The sequence below is a fragment of the Equus przewalskii genome, chromosome 3 (genome assembly GCF_037783145.1).
Source record: "Equus przewalskii isolate Varuska chromosome 3, EquPr2, whole genome shotgun sequence".
Taxonomy (NCBI): Eukaryota; Metazoa; Chordata; class Mammalia; order Perissodactyla; family Equidae; genus Equus; species Equus przewalskii.
This window is the reverse complement of record NC_091833.1, coordinates 85,067,675-85,090,687: the sequence shown is the minus strand read 5'-3', so window position 1 is coordinate 85,090,687 and position 23,013 is coordinate 85,067,675. Positions and strand designations below refer to the sequence as shown.

General features: G+C 38.5%; 1 long non-coding RNA gene across 1 annotated transcript in view; it reads right to left on the bottom strand.

Moving 5' to 3' along the window:
- Positions 1-6,288: 6,288 nt before the first annotated feature.
- The window catches only part of LOC139082321 (uncharacterized), a 29,135-nt gene continuing 12,410 nt past the window's right edge, over positions 6,289-23,013 (bottom strand). The window contains exons 2-3 of the long non-coding RNA XR_011538216.1: positions 11,385-11,490; positions 6,289-9,925 (exon numbers count right to left, since the gene is read on the bottom strand). This is a non-coding gene — a long non-coding RNA (uncharacterized lncRNA). The remainder of the gene's footprint in view (positions 9,926-11,384; positions 11,491-23,013) is intronic.

Sequence of the window (23,013 nt, the reverse complement as noted above, 5' to 3'; positions counted from 1 at the left end):
TAGGAAAGGGAAGAGCCTTGCCCTCTGTATCACTGTTTAACCAGTAACACAGAAACTACTAGTGTTTTAACAGAGGACATGTGATTGGGTTACTTAAGCCACGAAGGAGTTGAGAGGCTCAGTTAGAGATAGTGAGATAACTTGAAGGTTACTGGTACCAGGAAGACATTACCCTCTTTCAACAAGGGAGGAGGTGCTGTTACCAGAGCCCAGGAGCTCGAGTCACCCAGCAGAAGCTGGAACCCTGGTGGGTCTATCCCTCAGAGACACTGACTGAGGTGGAGAGGAGTGGGAGAAAGGTCCTGACTTCCCTTTCTCCAGCCCTCCAGTTCTCTCTCCAGTGTGCCTCCCATTGGCTGACCTCAGCAGGCAGCCAGTTGACAGGGGAGCCTGGAAAACAGCCTGCAGGGGTCAGCCCCACTTCTGTCTAAAGGAGACAGGGGGAGGAATAGATCCAAGAGCAAACAGGGCCAGGACCTGCACACACGGGCACACCTGTGCACATAAACATGCACACACACACACACACACATGCTCTCTTTCACACACGCACACACATTCACACACCTATTTCATTCTTCTCTGCTTTTGAACTCTTTGGACTATGTAGATCAAAATATTCTTTCAGATGGTGTGATTTTAACATTGCTTAGAGACACCGGCTATGGAAGTAAATTGAAGAAAGTTGAAAATTAATATACAATTTGGCCCATCCTAAGAACTCTGGTGAACATCCTCTGCAATATTCTTAGATAATAAATTTCCAGACTACTCCCTAACAGTGTCAGATTATTGCCTAAATTCTTTATTTTTGGTTGAACTTTTAAAGATAGACTCAGAGAAAATTCTGTACTCAGAGTCCAACTTGATCCAAGTCGAACAGCATCAATGCTCCACCTATCCAACTCCTCTACTGTAGTTAATGGACAACTTCCAGCCTTGGTTCCTCCACAAAGTCTTCGTGCACTGCAGCCCCCTAGGAGGTTTCCATCATCAGATATATTGCACTTATTTTCTGTTATTGCCCTGTGCAATTTCTTGTTTTGTTTGTCTAATTCTGTCAGTCTCCTTAAGCATTGGCACTGTGTCTTAAAAGTCGCTCATAAACTCCCAAAAAGGCTAGCTGGTTAAAGCCAAATTGTGTGGGTCTAGTTTAAAAGTCCATTTGGAACAAAGTTTTCTTGAAAGCACTTCATTTTCAGACTTATTTAGTCCTCACAGGTCATTTCTGAAGGTTTTGAACCAAAATAATGAATGAAAGAAATGGAAACTTTGGATTGCATTTGTTCCCTGCAATTGTGAGGATGCTGGATCTGAGATGCTCGCTGTCGAGGTCTGGTATGAGAATCAGTATATAGTGGAGAGATTTAGAGCCAGGGGGCCTGGGATTAGATCCTGGTGTAAATTATGGGCAAATTACATGCCATCTATATGCCTCGGTTTCCTTACATGGAAAGTGGGGATAAGAACAGTACCTTCCTCGTTGTTGTATCATGTAAGATAACCTATGCTTATTGCTCGCATCAGTGCTTAACGTTCAGTGTTAGTTATTGTGATTCAGTATGCTTGTTGTTTTTAGAAATTCATTTTTAGATAAAATCCTCAGAAATATAAAAAGTTGAGTTCCTACTTTCTGCAGAACAATGTATCTCATATGGCTATCTGCAGAGCTGCGTCAAGGGAGCAGAGAAGCTGAGTAGCTGCCCAAGGCACCAAACTGGAAGGGATAGTAAAACATCACTGGAATTACAGCAAGAGAAATGTGATGTCTGGAATTTCTTTTGTAGGGTATTGCATTTTAATGGAAGGGGTGCCTTAATAAGGCACTTGGATTGGGGGAGTTAGAAAGCCCAAGGGGCATGTTTACATAATGAAAGGTGGTTGCTAAGTCACCTTCTTAGGAGAGGGTTCAGGTGACTGTAGGGACCTTGCTGTGTTGATGCGAGTTTGAGCCAGCTGAGAGCAATAGTGAAAAGGCTGAGCAATCCCATAGGTGTCCCTTCTCCACTCCTCCCTCAAGCACCACTAAGCTTCAGAGTTCCTCAAAAATTAATATCAAACAAGATTTGCCCAGAGTGGGGCACCAGTGTATTAGCTCATTTGCTGTATACCTTTAATGCCGTGGATCAGTAAAATCAGGGGACGTGCAAATTTATCATCAGAGACCATGTGATTTGATCAGAGAAATTCAACGTAAAAAAATTAACTAGGGATAAAGTTGTAACCTAGGCTACTGAAAGGGCCAAAAGAGAGTTCTAAGCTATCCTGGAGGTTGCAATTGCAGGAAGCAGCGAGGGCTGAGGGAACACAGAAGAGGCTGGAATTCCTAAAAGTTAGAGTCCTAGAAGACACACGCTGTAGAGCTGAAACACAGACCCCCGAGGAGGGGGCGCTGCTAAGCTGGGTCTGCAGCTCAGAGGGGCCTGAAGAAGGGGCGCTGGCCTGGCTGGTGCTGGAATCTTGGGATGAGGGGGGACTTGATGAAGCTGGTTCTTCAAGTGTTGGAAAAACTGCCAACTGGGTTCTGCTGCTGCTACAAGAAACAACTGCTGTCCTTGGGGTGAAGAAACATTGCTGGGGTGACGCTCACAGGAATAGGAAGCAGACAGGGAAGAGCAAGTCTCGTCTTCCCCCAGCCTTGCAGCCTCCCTCTAGTGTCCCTCTTGGCAGAGCCACGTCCAGGGGGCAAAGCAGCGTATATGGAAGGTTGGTTTGGAGCTGAGAGACAGTTGCTTAATAACCGTTACTTAATAACTGGCACATATATATTGTGAAACTAAGAACAAGCCACTTAGTAGATTATGGTGACTGGGTCTTGAGCAAATACTTTACAGAATATTTGCTACAGAGCTGAATTTGACTGGTCTCTGCCCTGAGGGAGGAGGCCAATATATAGGATAAATGACAGTATAATATGATTAATGGTCCAACACAATTAAGATCATGGAAGCACAGAGAAGGGAACCAAACAGATAGTGAACCTAATAATCTTTCCTTTGTTAATTAGGTGCTACTTAAGTACCTTAACTATATGAAAATAGAAAAGCAGCATCAATATTGATGCCAGTTTAGAGGTGATTGGTGAAGGTTGTATGGCACAATTCTGAATATTTTCTGTATAAATGTTTCCTCCAACTTAATCTCCCCAAATTTGTCAAACAAGGACAATCTACTTGTGTTTATTTATTTATTTTTTAATCTCAAAGAATTCTGGTGCTATCAAATTCAGGGCATTTCTTCATTCAAGGAAATAATTTTACATTTATTTCATCATGTTACCTTTTAGTATTCTATAAAATAGAATAATATTTCATAGTTCTTGAATCATCTTGGTGCAAGTAATGCACTGGTGATATTTTACAAAGGTATTCCAATATTTACTTTCACTTATTAACTTAGTCTACAAATATTTGCTTTGTACTTTACTAGATTCTGGGGAAATGTAAATTGAATAAGACATAATGTGGTAGATACTTGGTTGCTAACACTTCAGTCATTCCTCCACTCTTTCCTTGCCTACAAAACTTGGATTTTGTCTATGTGTTGGGGAGCAGTAAGTCCAGCCCAGGGGCAAATCAAAATTGGCTTAAGACAATTATAGTAATCCCCTTCCCCTTGTTACTGGTTTAGGCTGGGGTTTGTGACCAGTTCTGACCAATCCATTGTAAAGTGAATTCTGCTGTGGGCGTCTGAGAAATATTTTATTCCCTGATAAAATGTCTTATTGGACATTGTTGTTTGAAGACATGATATTTGGAGTTATGGCAGCTATCTGAAATCTCTAAGAGGGCAGCTCCAAAAGTCATGGAAATGCTAACTGGAGTCCACTGCATTAATCACCCGGAAACAGCCTAACATGCTGCTTCTTTTTATTTGAGATAATAAGATCCTTTTTGTTTAAGTCATTTTTAGCAGGGTTCTGTTTTAGATGAAACAAATTAATCCAAAATAATATACATGGTCTTTGTTTTACACAAATCTTTACTTTTTTTGTTTAATGGGTTCTAAGAAGGGAGTAGTATTTTGCTGCACATGTATCATTCTAAACAGACAAGCAGAAGTCTCCCGGAGTAGATATTGTATAAAACTGCCAGTACGGTATCTTGCTCAGTAAGGGACTCTCTCTTTTTCTTCATGACACACTTTTTTTTTTTCCTTAAATTCTCTAGTAGATGGGATTTTGACCTGGAAAATTCACATGGAACTCTCTCTATCCCTCCTCCCCCAGAAGCTATAATTCCATGTTGAGCTTCATTTTTCTGAAACCATCAATTTTCCTTTATTTATTTAACTACTCTCAAGCAGAAAACAAACCCCCAAAGAACAAAAACCCAGTGTGCTCATTGCGTTGTTCTTGAGTCAAACCAAGCTGTTAACAGGGTGAAGAGTCAATATACAAACTATTCAATGAAAATCACATGAAGCCACTCTGAAAGTATCAGTGCAAATCCATTTGTAATTCATATTCTTGGGGAAAAATAACTGTTGAAACTCAATGATCAACTCTTCATCCCACAATGTAGCTCTTAGGGAGTCTCTCTCTCTTGAAGAGAATCATCTCCATGGACATCCAATGGACGGAGGAAACTTCTAATTCCTATGTATGTTCTTGGCTCTCCTCTGCCTACCTCCATTTCCTTCTGTTACAGGTTGTCTAGATAAGGTATGTCTGGGCTTCCTCGGAACTACCACCTTGCTCCTGAAAGTAAGAATTTTTAGAAAAGTACTGACAAGTAGACTTATTTCTTGACATTCACTAGTCATTTTTTGTGAATACAAACATTGAGTTTGGGGGTAATATTTAGAAGGGCTTCTCAGGAGGCAGAGAGCAGGGTCTTGATAGCATTAATGTGGTTGCCATTTCTTGATCATCAGCAAAGATGCTCCCTGGTTGTATGTGATCTGAAACAAATCCCATAATGAACTATTTGCTTTTGTCATTCACTCAGTGTCTCCCTTGCCTCTGCTGTAAACTCTAGTAAATAAATTAAGCTTAAAAAACAAATGGAGAGGGGCTAGCCCGGTGGTATAGTGGTTGAGTTCACATGCTCTGCTTCTGTGGCCTGAGCCTCTTGGGTCCGTATCCTGAGCACGGACCTGCACACTGCTCATCAGGCCATGCTGTGGCAGCATCCCACATAAGAAATAGAGGAAGATTGGCACAGATGTTAGCTCAGGGACAATCCTCCTCAGGCAAAAAGAGGAAGATTGGCAATGGATGTTAGCTCAGGGCCAATCTTCCTCACCAAAGAAATAAAAAAACAAAAAACCCCCAACACATTGACAAATCATGTGAGTAGAAAATTTACAAAAGAGGATATATAAATAGAAAACAAAAAATGTGTCTAACCTAATGAAAAAATAAATTAAAATAAATATTAGGAAATATTATTTTCTGTTTATCAAATTGACAAAGAGTTAAAAGTAATAATACCCAGTGCTTGTGAGAGCTAATGATACAGACTATTTCTAGTATTGCTTGAGGATAAATATATGCATCTTAAGGAAGAATTTTAGCATTATGTATTGAATTCTCAATATTATTCTTACATTTCAGCTCTGCTATTCCACTTATAAGCATTGATCCTAAAGAAATAATCCTGAATGTAGAAAAATCTTTATGTATAAAGCTATTTTTTGCTGCATTATTTATAAATAGTGAACTCAGAAGCAACCTAATTATTCAACACTAAGGAAAGTGTAAATGCATTTTGATACACATACACAAGGATGAAAATACGAAAATTATGCAATATAAAAATTATGGCCATGCATGGCCCAGTATTTCGTTGGTTCGAATCCTGGGCATGGACATGGCACTGCTCATCAAACCACGCTGAGGCAGCGTCCCACATGCCACAACTAGAAGGACCCACAATGAAGAATATACCACTATGTACTGGGGGGCCTTGGGGAGAAAACGGAAAAAAATAAAATCTTTTAAAAAAAAGTATTAAAAAAAATTATGGCCATGCAGTTTTACATTCCAAGTTAAATAGTATTGTTTCAATCTTAACAGAAAGAATCGAGATAAAAAGTTGTATATACTCATATTATTAAATCTTTACTATGAAAAGAGCCTATAAAATGGGAGAAAATATAGCAAAGATTTTAGCAATGGTTTCCTCTGAATATTATTAATATTTTGTTCTAGGTACTATTCTGTATTATCTAAATTTTCTATGATAAGTATGTATTACTTTCATAATCAGGAGAAGATAATTTAAGAAAATATTTGTCAAATACTTTCCTTGTGAGAACTACTTAGCTTCTGTTCCTTAAAGAAGATTTTGCAACAGCTTTTATTTTTCATCTTTAAAGAACATCAAGCTACTACAATGTGAAACCTTTTAGGTCTCCAGGTTTCAAAGATACAATGAAATACAAATGAATTTGGTGCAGTTTTTATCCCTTTCCCAATTGTCATCATGACAATGGATTTATAACAGGCAATTTTCTGTTCTCTGGAAAACTAGGTACCATCACATTAGAAACAGATTTCTATCTGTTGTCTCAGAACATTTCCTCCTGTTCAAACAATGATGTTGTATTGGCACATATCTTTTTGACATGTGCCTTTCCTTTTTATAGTTTGATTTTCTTCTTTCTTATAAAATTTGCACTTCTGCTGAAGATTAGGTATATAGGATGCCAGCTGCCTGTGGAGCAGTAGGTGAAAGACTAGGGAGTGAATAGAATGACAAACATCAATACCAGGAGTGTAGGAGCACACATTTGGCCTCTGTGCCTTTTGAAGATTGCCTGGGTGCGTTGGGGCCGTGTCTCTGAATAATTACAAGCCAATGGTGTATATTATCTGGTACACACATCAAGCAAATGTAATTTAGTACTCTGGTCACGTTTCCAGTTTTTAGGTATATATAAAATTTTTAAACCTTATTTTTTTCTGATTGTTAAAATAATAACATTCATTATTTAAAACATGGGAAATGTATGAGTTTCCTATTGCTGCTGTAACAAATTACCATAAACTTAATGACTTAAACAATGCAAACAATTATCTTAAATTCTGGAGATCAGAGGTCCAAAATGGGGCTCACTGGGCTGAAATCATGGAGTTGGCGGGGCTATATTCCTTTTTGGAGGTTCCAGAGCAGAATCCATTTCCTTGCCTTTTCCAGCTTCCACGAGCTGCCTGTATTTCTTGGTTCATTGTCCGCCCACTTTCCCCAACCAGCAGTGGCCAGTCGAGTCTATCCCACGTGGCATCACTCTGACTCTGACTCTTCTGCTTCCCTCTTCCATATTTAAGTACCTTTGTGATTATTATTGAGTCCACCTGATAATTCAGGAGAGTCTCCCTGTTTAATGTCCATTATTAGCCACTTTCATTCCGTTTGCAACTTTAATTCCCCTTTGCCATGTAACCTAACGTATTCATGGATTCCAGAGATTAGCATACAGATGTCTTTGGGGGGGCCATTATGCTGCCTCCCACAGAAGCGTTCCATAAAAGTAAAAATATGTAAATAAACATCTTCGATTCAATCACCCAAAGATAACGGCTGTTAACATTTTGGAAAATGTTTTGCCTTATAATTTTGTGAGATTGTGAACCTATTTGACTTAAATACATAATGGAGACTTCAAATGTTTTTTGACTAGATAATATATATTCACATAATTCAAATATATAAAAGGTATTCACTAAAAAGTCTCTGTCTCATTACCATAGATTGTCATTTTCAGTAGTTTTTAACGCATTCTTACAGGCTTTTTATGTAAATACGTGTGCGTTAACATCGTTTGTTCCTTTTCTCATCTCTGGCCCTTACCTTATTCCATTGTGGGAGTGGGCATAGAGATGATAGTAATGACTAATATTTATTGAATATTTGCCATGTGCCAGACGTTGTAATAAGTGTAATACATTTAATCTTTGCAACCGTATGAGTAGGTACTATTGTTATCTTTATTTTTAAGATGCAGAACTTAAGCCATAGAAAAGTTAAGTAATTTGCCTATGGTCACTCACCTGTAAATTATAGTCTGGGATTTGAACCCAGACAGTCTGACTTCAGAGCCCTCATGCTTAATTACTCTTCTCTATTCCTTCTCCTATTTGATGAGCATATTATTTGCTAATTTAAAGAGTTGGTTAAAATTTCTTTGCCATCTCTAAAAATCCCTTACATAAAAGTGACCACACCAATATGTCTGCTTCAAAATGTCATGTGTTTCTTGGGAGGTGTGCCTGACACTCTTATTTGGCTGCCCAAGAACTATACCAAACAGCCATTCCTACCCCCTTTCTCCCTTACCAAGGTGCCCACAATAGCGCTGAAGAGGCAGAAACTTGCTTTCAAAGCCTCTGTGGAGCTAGTAGCTATATGGCTCACTTCTGGCCTAAGAGACTGTGGGAAAAGTTTGAGAGACTTCTGGGGAAATGTTTTCTTCCTCATAACATGACAAAGTCAAGTTAGGAAACTTTTCTCCCACTCCTCCGTCCACACCTTCACCCCACTTGGGACATGGCCATGTGAAAATATGATATTCAGAGCTAAAGCAGACTTCTTGCAACCACGCAGGGGAGGCTAAGAGAATTTCAGAGATTTTGACATAGCATCTGACGTTGTGGAGTTGCCAAACTTGGGCCCAGCTATCTCCAGATTTCTTGTTAAGAAAAACAATAAATAGTCTTATATTTTAAGACCCTGTTAGTCTAGTATTCTATTACTTGCAGCCAGATACAACCTAACTAAAACTATTCAAGAGAAAACACCTGGAGTGTGTAGTAAAATCATGGCTCTGCCTTGAACGGGGATATGGGCGAATTGTAATACAGTGAGAGAGCAGCCTGTGTGTAATGGGTTTGCTTTGTTCAATGAGCTGAGAGGAATTATCCTGGAAGGGATGATGAAGTGGAGATATAAGTGTCACATATGTGAAGGGCTCTCTGGTAAATTGAAAACATGGCCACAAACTCTTCCCATCCCTGTGCAACGTGACGTTTCAGTTCCTTCTATTTAGTGGTGAAGTTTTTTTCTCCATTCCTTCAATCTCTGCTTGGCCGTGTGTATTAGTTTCCTAGAGCTTCCCTAACAAACTTCCACGAACTGGGTGGCTTAAAACAACAGAAATTTATTCTCCCATAGTTTTGGATGCTAGGAGTCTGAAATCGAGGTGTTGGCAGGACTGTGTTCTCTCTGAATGTTCCAGGGGAGAATCTGTTTCATGCCTTTCTCTTAGCTTCTGATGTTGCTGGCAATCCTTGGTCTCCTTCAGTCATCACATGGCATTCTCCCAGTGGATTTCTATGTCTCTTATTTTCTTCTGATGAGCATACTAATTATATTGGATTAAAGGCCCACCCTACTCCAGTGTGACCTCATTTTAACTTAACTAATTATGTCTGCAATAATCTTATTTCCAAATAAGGTCACATTATGAAGTTCTGGGAAAGACATGAACCTAGTGGGGACACTGTCTAACTCAGTATACCTGTGTGATTTGCTTTGGGCAAAAGGACATTAGCAAACACGATACATCAGAGGCTGGAAAAGTACCGCTCTTTGGAATGCTGGGGCCACCATATGACGAAGCCCAGGCTGGCTTGCTGGGGGATGAAAGACCACGTGGAGCAAAGACACACTGTGCCGCTGAGGCCACCTCTAGAACCACCAGCATGACAACTGCCGGACATGTAAATCAGGCCATGCAGCCACAGCTGGGCCAGCCGACTGGAAGAATCACCTAGCTGACCCACAAAATCGTGAGAAATAATAGGTGTTTGTTGTTTAGGATGTGTGGGATGATTTGTAATCCAGAAAAAGCTAACTAATATGGGCTATAATGTGGAAAGGAGATTTAATTTCTTTGTGAAAGTTCCAGACAGCAGAATAGTCTTGAGATCCTTGCTGACTTTGAAGTGCTGTAGTCCTGGGATTGATTTTCTGACCAGCACCTGAAAGTTAAAGAAAGGCAGATTTCAGCTGAATGTAACTAAGGACTTTCTAATAAGCGGATCTGTCAAACAATGTAGCTGGCTGCCCTGTGAGGGGAGTGTCATAAAGGTGATGCTGTTTGGGAGACTGAATTAGAACCTCTAACATCCATTTCAAATCTAAGGTTTTTAAAGAAAAAAGGTTTAGATGTAGAGTTTTAGAAATGGGAAAAATCATTGATGATTTAATATTCTTTTAATGCATTGTTCATGCCAGAAAGTGTGGAAAGACCAAAAATTACTCAGCATACTCTGTAAAATTCCCAATGTCTATTGGCATCACTGCACATATTCTTTACAAATTGATTCTTGGGCCAAGAGTTGGAAGTGAGCCCTTGACTTTGGTTTTCTACACTGCCATCTCCGTTTCATTTTATCTCTTGTAGTTCCCAGGGCTAGAAACACTTTGGTTTCTTGCCAACTGGTGAATCACTATGGAACTAACTTGGGATTGGGCCAGGACTGAAAGTGGCACACTAAAGCCAGAGATAGGGCCACCAGGCAACCCTCTAGAATAATGTCATTTATCTCTTGACATAACATCAAAAGGAGGATAAGGGAAAGAGTCAGGGAGAAATGAACAGGCTGACATAATAAGACACCGGAGATGGCTTCTAAGAAACACAGGTATCTGGGATGGAACATTGACTATAGTTAATGCTAACTAAAACCTAAAGGGGATTTAACTCATAGATGTGCTAGTTCTGTTTTATTGGCCAATATTAGACCCTTGTCAGGCTTTAGCTATAAGATTTTTTACACTTTGTTGGGCAAGTCAGAAACTTCTTTAAGCTTCAGTTTCTTGGAGGAATTGGTCTTAAATTATCTCTGAACTTTTATCTAAGAGTAAAATTCTATTACTGACTAGAGGCAATACTCTAAGATATTAAAGTGAGGACTTATAAATTCTTTAATTTATTTATATTTCATTTGGAATGTTGAAATTATAGTTTATTGAACCCTTCTTGAGTGCCTGGAACTGAGAAAAGAACTTTACATCCATTATCGTATGTATTTATCACAATGACCATATTATACAAATGAAAAATCTGAGCCTTAGAATTGTGACAAAACTAGTAAGCATATTTCTGTGCTTCAGTTTTCTCATCTTTAAAATAGATGTTTATCTTAGTTATAGTCTAACAATTTTGTATACATTAACAATTATTGGCAATAATACACAGAAAACAGCACCCTAATATTTTATAGTCTGTAATTTACTTTAAAATTATTTCAGTATAAACAATATTATCTGTGTGCATGCACAAGTGAACTCTATTTCTTAGGGATGGCATCTGAAAGACCCTAAGAAGAATCAATAACCATCCAGAGGTAGTTACTTAGTGTCTTAGTCAGTTTGAGCTGTTATAACAAAATACCATAGACTGGATGGCTTAAACAACAAACATTTATTTCTCACAGTTCTGGAGGCTGGGAAGTCCAAGATCAAGGTTCCTGCGGAGATAGTGTCTGGTGAGAGCTCTCTTCCTGGTTTGCAGAGGCCAGCCTTCTCGCTGTATCCTTACCTGGCAGAGAGAAAGACAGAGAGAGGACGACTCTGGTCTTTTCCTCTTTTTATAAGAGCAGTAATCCCATCATGTGGGCCCCACCCTATGACCTCATCTAAACCCACTTCTTTCCCAAAAGCCCCACTTCCAAATACCATGGCCTTGGGGATTAGGGCTTCAATATATGAATTTTGGGGGGGCACAATCAATTAGTCCATAGCACTTAGCTTTTTACATACTATTTCAAAATTTATGCCAGACTGGTACAGCCATTATGGAAAATAGTATAGAGGTTCCTCAAAAATTTTAAAATAGAACTACCATATGATCTAGCAATCCCAATTCTGGGTACATATCCAAAGGTAACAAAATCACTATCTTGAAGAAATTCCTGCACTCCCATGTTGCCTGCAGCGTTATTCACAATAGCCAAGATACGGAAACAATCTAAGTGTCCATTGACAGGTGAATGGATAAAGGAAGTGTGGTATATAAATATGATGCGATATCATTAGGCCGTAAACAGAAGGAAATCCTGCCATTTGTGACAACATGGGTGCACCTGGAGAACATTATGCTAGGTGAAATATGCCAGACAGAGAAAGATGATAAATTCTTAAATGCTATATGTTGTCACTTATATGTGGAATCTAAAATTAAAAAAAGAGGGACTGGCCCTGTGGCCGAGTGGTTGAGTTCGTGTGCTCCTCTTCCACGGCCCAGGGTTTCGCTGGTTCAGATCCTGGTAGTGGACCTAGCACCGCTCATCAAGCTGTGCTAAGGGGCCATCCCACGTAGGAGAGCCAGAAGGACCTACAACTAGAATATCCAACTATGTAATGGGGGGCTTTGGGGAGAAGAAGAAGGAAAAAAAAAAGATTGGCAACAGATGTTAGCTCAGGGCCAATCTTTTTTAAAAAAACAGAAATACCCCTAACATTCTAAAAAAAAAATAAGAAAAGAAAAGAAAAGCCAATTTCTTAGAGACAGAATGTACAATCGTGGTTTCTAGGGGTTGGTGGTAGGGATTTGTAGGTCAAAGGGTACAAACTTTCAGGAATAAGATGAATAAGTTCTGAGGATCTAATGTACAGCATGATGACTATAGTTAACAATATTGTTTTACACACTTGAAATTTGCTGACAGAAGATCTTAAGCATTCTTACCACACACAAAAAGTGAGTTAACTATGTGAAATGATGGATGTATTAATTAACTTGATTGTGGTAATCATTTCACAATGTATATGTATATCAAATCATCACATTGTGCACTTTAAATATATACAATTTTACTTGTCAACTATTCCTCAATAAAGCTGGGAAAAAGTTTATACCAGGGAGTTTGTCATTTGGCAAAAGGATGGTAGAAATAATTTCTCCTTGATGAATGAGTGGCATTCAACCTACATGGCTGGCTACACATTTCCATGGGCCCCAATACTCTTGCGCTAACTCAGCTGTCTGATACCTGCAGTAGTGGGGAGCTAGAGTCTGGCCCTTCACCCACCCTACATCCCTCTAATTCATGGAAGAGTCTGTCTGTCTCCTCACCCAACTTCAAGGCTGACCATTTCTACCTTCACAGTATCACTATATTTGGTGCTGAGTGAAGTTTTCATGTAAGGTATAAGTCAGTGTGCCTGGGGAGAGAAAGTGGCACTATCCTTGGAGTTACCCAAACAGATGCACAACTGTTTATGTGCCTGTTTGCTAATACTTGTTTAAACATTCAGGAGATTTGGCCTAAGTCTTGCTTTCCCAGTCAGATGCCAGTTGGTAATTAAGTTGTAGTAATTAAGTTATCTCCCACCCACCACTGATCACCAAAATCTTCCGATATATACTAAAGAATCTGACAATTATTGTGTTGAACAGGGCAGTCGAATAGGGAACTAACCATACACAGGATGATACCAGCGGAAGGAATATGGAGATTCATGCCAATTTTATTCTTGCCACTTTCCCTCTACTGAGCCTATCAGTACTTATTTATCTTTGAATAATAGAATCTTCAGCAGAGTATCATATAATATTATATCATATAATATCATAATATAAATCTTTGCCTTGCCATTTAATTTGGCTATTTGGCTATTTATATATGCCATAGAAATGGGAAACATTTTATATTCAAGATGAAGAGAGAGAATCTACTTTAAGAGAATAAGAGAAACCAAGTAGAGCAATTTGCTCCATCGCCCTCAATTGTGCCAAATGTCATATTTCTTTATTTTTCTAAATCAGCTTTGATTGGTTTAGTTCCTATCCAACAGAGTTTGTGGAGAAAACAACCTTCAATGATTTTAAGGAATCTTTCCTTTCTTAAGAAGCCCAGGAAATTTGAAGACTACTTCTAATCTTAGATCTTCATGGTCACTGCTGAGTTGCTTTTTATCCCCTGGAGGGTCAGGGGATCCAGTACCCACAGTCTCAAAGCCTCTTCTGGCTCTATTCCATTCTTGGCCATCAGGGCTTTTTGCTCAGTGTCCAAGGTATCCATGTACACTCAAATCTAGGAGGTCCTGCCACACCCTGGGACATTGTTGAAACATGGAAAGTGGGCGATGGCCTCTTTTGTTCACAGAGTAAAACCTCCTCCCAACCCCTTCACTCTTTGGGGAACCAACCCTCCCTAGGTTGGACCCTCCCTTTCGACATAACCGTCAGAGCCCCTCCACCTCCGATAATCAGATAGACCTTTGTACCTGCGTTTTCAAAAGAAAGTCTTGTTAATTTTTCTCTAGTGAAACAGATGTCTAGTCCTATAGAATTCCTGAGCTAGGTGGGTCTTGCAGAAAAGGTAGGGGGATGGAGAAGGAGGGAAACTATTTTTTCCTTCTTATTTTCAAATTCTTTACAGCAGACGTGATAGAAATTATTCTCTCAAGAAAGCATCCAGCCATACACGTAATGCCATCCAAAGGCAAATTTACATGGCTTTGGTTTATTTGATATATGGTATAATCCATGTTCCCATCCATTAAAATAGGAAAATCTGCCTAAATCCAAACCAAACCATACCAAAAAAATTCTTGATATTCTGCTTTGCCTTAGAAGGTATCAGCAAATCTTTCTTCACTGTAGGAAAAGTCCCAAATTCCTGAACTTGGCTTTTAAACCCCTCCAATAATCTGATCAGACCCTTATATTTGGCTTCTCCATTACTCTCTATCTTCTAATTTGTAAAGACAACTCTCCTGATTTGGCCTTTCTCAATTGTATTCTCTCTGACAGCGTGTTAATTCTTTTCTTTTTTCTTTTTCTAAATAATACCCATTCTTCAAGTTCTGGCTCATGCCCCTCCTCCTATGACAAGGTCTGCTATTGTTTATGGCCACAATGATTTCCCTCTGTAGTACTATGACTTCTAGCATTTATTTTGGCGTTTACTTTGTATACTATCTTCAACTTGCACAGTGACTGATTCTTTTGTAGATACCTATCTTATCTTTCTGACTAGATTTTAATTTTCCAGGCAAGGAGCATAGAATTTGGTACTACATATCGCCTTTCTCTTCTATCTTTAGCAGTATTCATCCTACTGCTGCACACATAACTAAATGAATGGATAATCGAGAATTAATTGTACACATCCCTAACCATGTGCACACCACATGTGGGAAAAGACGGTAACTCCGCACACAGGTATTTGCTGATCCTGAAAGTCAGAGGCAACCATTTCCTTCTCAGTAGCTGTGTTGCTGATACCTCTGGGCACTGCAGATCATGTTAACTAACAAAGAAATAAAAAGAGGGACTTAATTGCAGTAGGATATGCAAGGTCACAACTGAAGTGAGGGGCAAAAATGTCGTTCAATGTAAAGTTGTGAAAAATAGGCTATCATATGTTTGGATATTTTCACAATGTAAATTTTTCATTTTTCAGTCCTAACCTTGCAGTCTGTAATTCTGTGCTCACATCCAATGAAATAAGTAAACATGTATGTGTGCCCTTTCTGTAGTCACTTTCTGTTGCGTTAATGATTCTGTAGAAGATGGGTGTCTGGGGATTAGTGAGTGAGCGAATGGATGGATTTGTTTTCACGCCATCAATGCCACTCTCTTTCTATTATACCTGGTTCTATTCTAGTCACTGCTATGGTGAGCTATTTTTGATGTTGGAAATGGGCCTGTCTGTTCCTCACCTCTCTTAGGGCAGATGAAAAATTGCAACTCATTATCACATATTCTTCAAGATCCACTTCAAATGCTTCCTCTATAGAATTTCTAAACCTGAGCCCCTTTCCTCTCCCTTGTCTACTTGCTACAGTACATGGTGATTTCCCTCCTCTGCCCTCCCATGAACTTCAGTTCATCTTGTGGAATTTATAATTTGTGACCTTTTCTTATGGTTTTCTAAAATTATTTTCCTCTTTTACAGTTACTGATATAAGCATCTGTTGAAGGGCTGTGGGACAGAGACCATGTTAAGGTCTATCTTAGGGTGGCTGAGGGCTCTTAGGTTTCAGACTTGGTTATAGACGTGTTTCAAGTTCTTGTAACTTTTGGTTGTGTCTAACACCAAGAAACCCATACGTACTTGTTTTCAGGTTAAACAACTATAACACAACAATGAGATTGATTCTTATTCTCCCTTGATCCAGAAAGGGATAGAGGGAAAGTCCTTCATAGCTATTGGGGTCCACAGTCTCAACTGTCTGGTAGATGTCTGTGCATACTAATTGAGGAAAAGTAAGAGGCTGGGTTGGTAAGCTGAATGTGCCCTAGGATGCTGGGTCATTCTCTTCTGTTTAGCAAAGTGTTTGACAGGATCAGCTGGTCAGAGAGCATCTTCCTGGTGGGTGGAGCTACCCTGGAGAGAGAAATCAGTGTTTCCCTTTTAGGAAGCTTATTGAGTATAATGTATGCCCTGCCGCTTCACTGCCTACTCCAAGCAAACTAAGAAATACACTTGTTTAAAGTTCAAATAAACGTGTAACATTACAACAGAATAGTTTACTGTTCGATTGCGTATTTCTAATAATACTAGCATTCGTGCTCAGTGTGTGCCAGGCGTTGTTCCAAACAGTCCACAGGTATTTACATGTTTAATCTGCACAAGATTCCATGAAGCAGGTGCTGTTGTTATTACCATTTTTCACAAGAGTCAAGGGACATATAGAAAGGTCAAATGATTTGTCCAAGGTCACATAGTTAATAAATGCCAGAGGTAGGATTTGTACCCAGACGTCTATTCCAGAGTTTGCACACCCCTCTTCTGGACAGTTGATATCCCTGGTGTATAAAGCCGGGAAAAGACAGACTGCAGGGATGTTCTGGGTGTTTCCTTTAGCTCCAAGGTGTTTCCAGTCTTGAGATTACCTGACTTATGTGGTCATTTCCCCTATTAATTTGCAAAACGAATTAAAGGGCAGATCAAAGAACTTCTTGGGACTCCACTTCATAAGAAGATACTAAAATCTCACTGAAATGATTGGGAAACATGGTGCTTTTCAAGTCACAGTTTCATAAATCCTTACACAACTGTAAAAATGCATATTGTTCCTGCTCTCTACCTCTAACTATGCAGGGCCAACAAATGGAAATTGTTAAGAGGTTCCTCTTAGGTGTCCTTTTATCTCCATGCGATATGTTTGGGATACATGGGCACATTGGATTGTGCTGCCAACTTGAAATCAGGCAGTGGCAGTTCCCTAAAGTTGGCAGTCATAGTCAGCTAAAATTATGGCATGGTGTATTGCTATTTGATAAGAATGAGTAATTTATTTTCCTATCTAAATTTTGAACTTTAAGTATGCCTTCCAAGACTTCATGGAGTTTGAAAATTGTAAACCAAGACTGAAAAGAGATTGAGAACTACAGAAAAGAAGGAGCTATTTTGCCTACATGATAGCCTGCAGAAAAAAATGTTTCAATTCTTTGTTGAACAATTAGCCATAAGTATAGTTTTGTAACCTACTTTCATCTTTAATGAGTATGAATTATTAACATTATTTAATTATGAATGACAGGAAACTGCACGGAAAGAATTTCCTAAATAAAAGTAAATGTTAATTTGGGGTTTAATGCATGATTTTGAAATAAAGCACATAATTTTATTAGTAGGATGTCAATTTCTTTCCACTGCCACTAAATAAATGCTAAATAAGCACTTAAAAAATTATTAGTCTGTGCAGGGCACAAAATGTGTGTCAGTGTCTCTAATGGGTTGTGAGCTCCTTTAACCTCCATTGTGCCTATATTTCGTTAGTATTATTCAATATGCTTCCTTGAATGCATGCATAAATGAATTATTGAAATGAAATAGATCTATACAACTTTGTCAAGTAGAGTTCCTCACTTTAACTTATTGTTTTTTTTTCCTGCCTTGTGTATGTCCTGGATGATTGAGTATGTATATCATCTGAGCGAATTATCTTAATTCCTGTTGTACGTTGAGTTGTTTATCCCCAAAGTTTATATGTTGAAGTCCTAACCTCTTGTACCACAGAATGTGACCTTCTTTGCAAATAGAGCTGTTGTAAGTGTAATTAGTTAAGGTGAGGTCACATTGGAGTAGGATGGGCCCTTAATCCCGTATGACTGATGTCCTTATACAAAATGGGGGATTAGGACACAGCCATGTACACAGGGAGGATGCCATGTGAAGATGAAGGCAGAGATTGAGGTGAAGCCAATGAATGCCACAGATGGCTAGCAAACCACTAGAAGCTGAGAGAGAGACGTGGAATAGATTCTTCTGCACAGAAGACATAATGAACAAACCCTGTCCTTGATGTTGGGCTTCTAGCCTCCAGAACTGAGAGCCAGCACATTTCTGTTGTTCAGACCACTCAGTTTGTGGTACTTTGTTTCTGCAGCCCTAGCAAACTAATGTAACTCATCACTTAATGGAAGGAGGATAGATTCATGTGGTTGAGATGGAATGACTCTGGGATTTTCTCTTCGTTTTGTCTCGGATGTCATGTGATTATAGAACTACATTCAAACTGCTGTGGGTTTTAAGAATTGAAGCCAAAGGTGGTGTATATACTTAGGAGGACTGAGTGCTGTTGAAGACTCTTGAGGTTGAGTGTTTCAAGATACGTTTTTTATTTTCTATGTACACGTTGTTCCAAAATTTTCTAGTATTACGTATTTTTTTAAGAAGTATGTATAAAGCATAGATGCTTTGAAGTCTCTGGTAATTTAGTTTATGATTATTTAATGTGCTAAAAATAGAAATGTTGGCTGGTAATTTGCCTTCATCTTTCTTCCCGGAAATCTAGCATTTCACATTTTTATCAGCATGAATGATTTTCTGGACTCTAAAGTTTAACAGTGCAAATAATTTGCACTTGAAATGTATTTGTAGCATGCCTGGTCAAGGGTCTGGGGAACCTGAGGAACAAATGGTACATCACAAACCAGTTTTTAAAAGGACCCTGAGAACACTTTGTGTTTTGAGGGTTACGGCTAGTAAGTGTAGGTATCTCGAGATTTCCTAAGATTTCCTTAATGATTGAAAAGACAAAGCCCACCCTTCCAATTATACTTTGAAAAAAAATAGAAGGATGTGCAAATTAAAAGGTTTTCATATCCCTGAAAATATCTAGTCTGCAAGGGAAATAAACAGCTACTCCTCTCAGTGATGCATGTTTAAGGCCTCACAGTTCAGTATTAAAAAATAATGTTTCCGTGTTTTTTCATTTTTGACTCCTGAGCTCTTGATAGAACTTGTGATCGTATAAATTATGCTCGTTATGGGTGAATGTTAATTCACTCCACAGGGAACATGGCATGTTCAAGATTTTCTAGATTATAGGTTTTTACTGTATACTTTATGTAATATGCTTATAATTTCCTTATTTTAATTCATTGTCTGTGTGTGTTTACTAGGAGGTTCATGTCTGTCCTCACCCACTTCTACCCGCAGCCCCCAACCCTCATACCTTCTGGTTATTTTGAGGAGAATTCCAGATATTACATTATTTCATCCATGAATATTTCAGTTTGTATCTTTAAAAGGTAATGAATTGCTTAAAAATCTAACAATGCTGTTATCACACCTAAAAAATTGACAGTAGTTCCTTAATATCTACAGATATCCTGTCAGTGTTCAGATTTCTCTGAGGGTCTCTAAAATGATTTATTAATCTTGGTTTGTTTGAATCAATTTCCAAACAATGTTCTCACGTACACTTGGTTTTCACATATCTCTTAAATCTCTTTTAATGTATACATTCCTCTTGTCTCTTTTATTCGCTTAGCAATTTGTTGAGGAAACCAAGCAATTTATCTTGCAGAGTTTCTTTAATTCTGGATTTTGATGATTGCTTCCTTGTGATCTCATTTAACATGTACTTTTGCTTCCTGTATTCCCTGAAAACTGGCAATTAAATCTAGAGGTTTGGTTTGATGGTTTGAACTGATTTAAGTCTTTTTTTTTAGGACTACATGATAGATAATGTTTATTTGTCCCTCTTTTTTTGTGTAATGTTAGTATCCATTGATGAGCATTGCCTAGACTCATTATTTTATTAGGAGTTTGAAAAAAGTGATGACCTAACATTTCTTCATCATTTAATAGCTGGACAATTACACTTTCCACGTTATATTGTGTATTATATTTCTAGAACTACACAAGATTCCTTGATAGACCTTAGGGTCTTTAAGATTTAGGTGATCTCAATTGATCCTTAAAGTAATCCTAAGAAGTGTTTGTGGTGAAGTATTACTATCCCCATTTTATAGAAAAGTTAAATCACTTATCTAAAATTCCATGGCAGAGCTGGAATTTTTGGAAGCAGCCTCCTGATTGCTAGTCCTTGTTCTTTATGCTGCCTCGCTAGTGAGGCACAGAATCATAACCTTCCATTTGGAAAGGAAGGAACAATCCCATGCTTATAAAATGCTCAGAGTGTGCTCAACATTGCTCATCATCCAACACACTAAAAGATAGAATGTGTATCTTGAGAAAGCCTAAAAAAAATGAGGCAGGATGACTCCAGAGTCCCTAACTGTCTTCCTTTCCGCTGCCCTCCTGTTGGGGAACATGACATGCTTTGCTTTTATGAGCTTGGCTTTCAAGGGAGAATTGAATCTAGTTATCATATGCACAGGTGATAAAACTATAGCCCTCCTTTAAAATGCGTTAATAAGAATAGTGAGCTGATATCTCACTGTAGTTTTGATTTCTATTTCCCTGATGATTCTTGATGCTGGGCACATTTTCATATACCCCTTGGCCACTTGTATATCTTCTTTGGAGAAATTTCGATTCAGGCCCTTTGCCCATTTTTAAATCTGGTTATTTGCTATTGAATTCTAGGAAGGAGTTCCTTATATATTTTGGGTATTAACCCTTTATTAGATATATGGTTTGCAAATATTTTCTCTCATTCCATAGGTTGCCTTTTGACTTTGTTGATTGTTTCCTTTGCTGTGCAGAAGTGTTTTAGTTGGATTTAATCCCTTTTATCTATTTTTGATTTTGTTGCATGTGCTTTTGGTGTCATATCCAAGAAATCATTGCCAAAACCAATGTCAATAGGTGTTTCCCCTCTGTTTTCTTCTAAGAATTTTACTGTTTCAGGTCTTACATCAATCTTGAATTTTTAATCCATTTTGAGTTGCTTTTTGTGTATGGTGTAAGAAAAGGGTCAAATTTTATTCTTTTCCATGTGGATATGCAGTTTACTTGGCACTATTTATTGAAGATACTATCCTTTTCTCATTGTGTATTCTTAGCTCCCTTGTTGAAGATCAGTTGACTATATGTGTGGGTTTATTTCTGGGCTCTCTATTCTGTTCCATTGGTCTATATCTGTTTTCATGCCAGTACCATACTATTTTGATTATTGAAGCTTTGTAAAAATAATGTATGGTATACTTAAAAAAATTTTAAGAGGGTATATCCTATGTTAGGATCTTATCGCAAATAAATAAATAAATAGGCAGGAGGAAACTTTGGGGGCTGATGGATATGTTTATGGCATTGATAGTGGTGATGGGTGTATACGTATCTCCAAACTCATCAAATTGTACACATTTAATATGTACAGCTTTTTGTCTGTTAATAATACCTCAATAAAGTGGTTTAAAAGAAAGAATATTGAGACAGCATGTGTACAGTAAATACTTATGGCATGAATTATTTTTGGTGGTGAGAGATAAAGGGGGGAGGACATGAAGGAAATCTTAGATGGTTTTTATATATGTATAAGGTATTTCTCCTTTATCTCTTTGGAGATATTATGCTTCTTTTAAATTCTGGACCCTTTAGTTGCAATAGTTCTAATTTATGTTTATGTACCATGTAGCTCATTGTTTTTCTTTTATTAACTCTTGGGGTCTCCTTATTTTGGCTAGAGAGTCAGTATGTGTGTAATTATGCTTGTTAGTTTTGTAGAACTGGAGTAATAAGTACTCTACAAGCTATAAGTAATTCATTTAAGAAAAAAAATGATTCTTAACAATTCTTCTTTAATTGTATGGGATCATGCACTAGGTTAAATTGTCTGAAGAAAAGCTTGGTAGACATCAGTTCAAATTGCTTTTCCTCTCAGAACTCTTCTTTTACGAGAAATTTTTCACTTTTACTGTTCCTTATGGGTAGGTTGAATCTCTAAAAGTGATTTGGATATAGTAGTACTCACAGAATACAAACAGGAGAGTAGAAAGCAAAAGGCATTTTTTCAGTAAGATGTGCAAGTGTAGGAGCTGAGTGGGCTGGGTTGTAGCTTTGTACCTCTGGAAGAAATCGATTGACAGGATGTTTCCTTAGAAAGACATAAAGTAAAAGAACCAATAACATGAGCTCAGTGACAACCTGATCATTAGCTTCATGAAAACAAAATTCTTTATCACACAGAGAACTTATTTCAAATGAAACTGGTTCCAAAATCAGGACATCCACCCCTTAGGGCATATCTAAACTACCTGGGTGATGTTGATTCCTGAATGAGGAACTTTGCGCACCCACACACAGCCCTGGTTCTTCCAACATTGTCTTAGAACCTTACTTTCACCACTGCCCTCATATTTACAGAAATGACCAGCATTATTTTGTAGTTCAGTTTTGTAGGACATATTGGAGAAGAACGTTGACAAGATGGAAAACTCACATGGATTGTTGGCTCCTTCCTTCAGTGTCTACTTTGAAGAATATGCAGAAGAAAGAAGGAAGCCTGCATCTAAGGAATTGACCAGGGGAAGAAAATTGAGAAAAGCCAGCATAGATACCAAAGGCTTGGGCTGACAGCAATAGGAAGATAGACTAGGGGAGGGCACTTTAGTCTTGCTTTTGCCTCTTACTCACACAGCCTCTCGACATTCATTACTTGTCCCACAGCCACTGAAAATCTGCAGCAACACCTGGAGTGGTTGGTTCCTACCAGGCTGTGGTGAAGAGATGACTCAATCAGGGGTGGACTGACTAGTGCTTTGAAATGGAGGAAGGAAGGAGCCATAAGCCAAGGAATGTAAATGCCTCTAGAAACTGGCATTTAGAAAAAAAGAAAAAGACTTTATGCTTTCACTCTCCTACATCTTCCCCTTTCAAACCTCAGGACTGGCGGGTTACAGTAAGACTTCCTC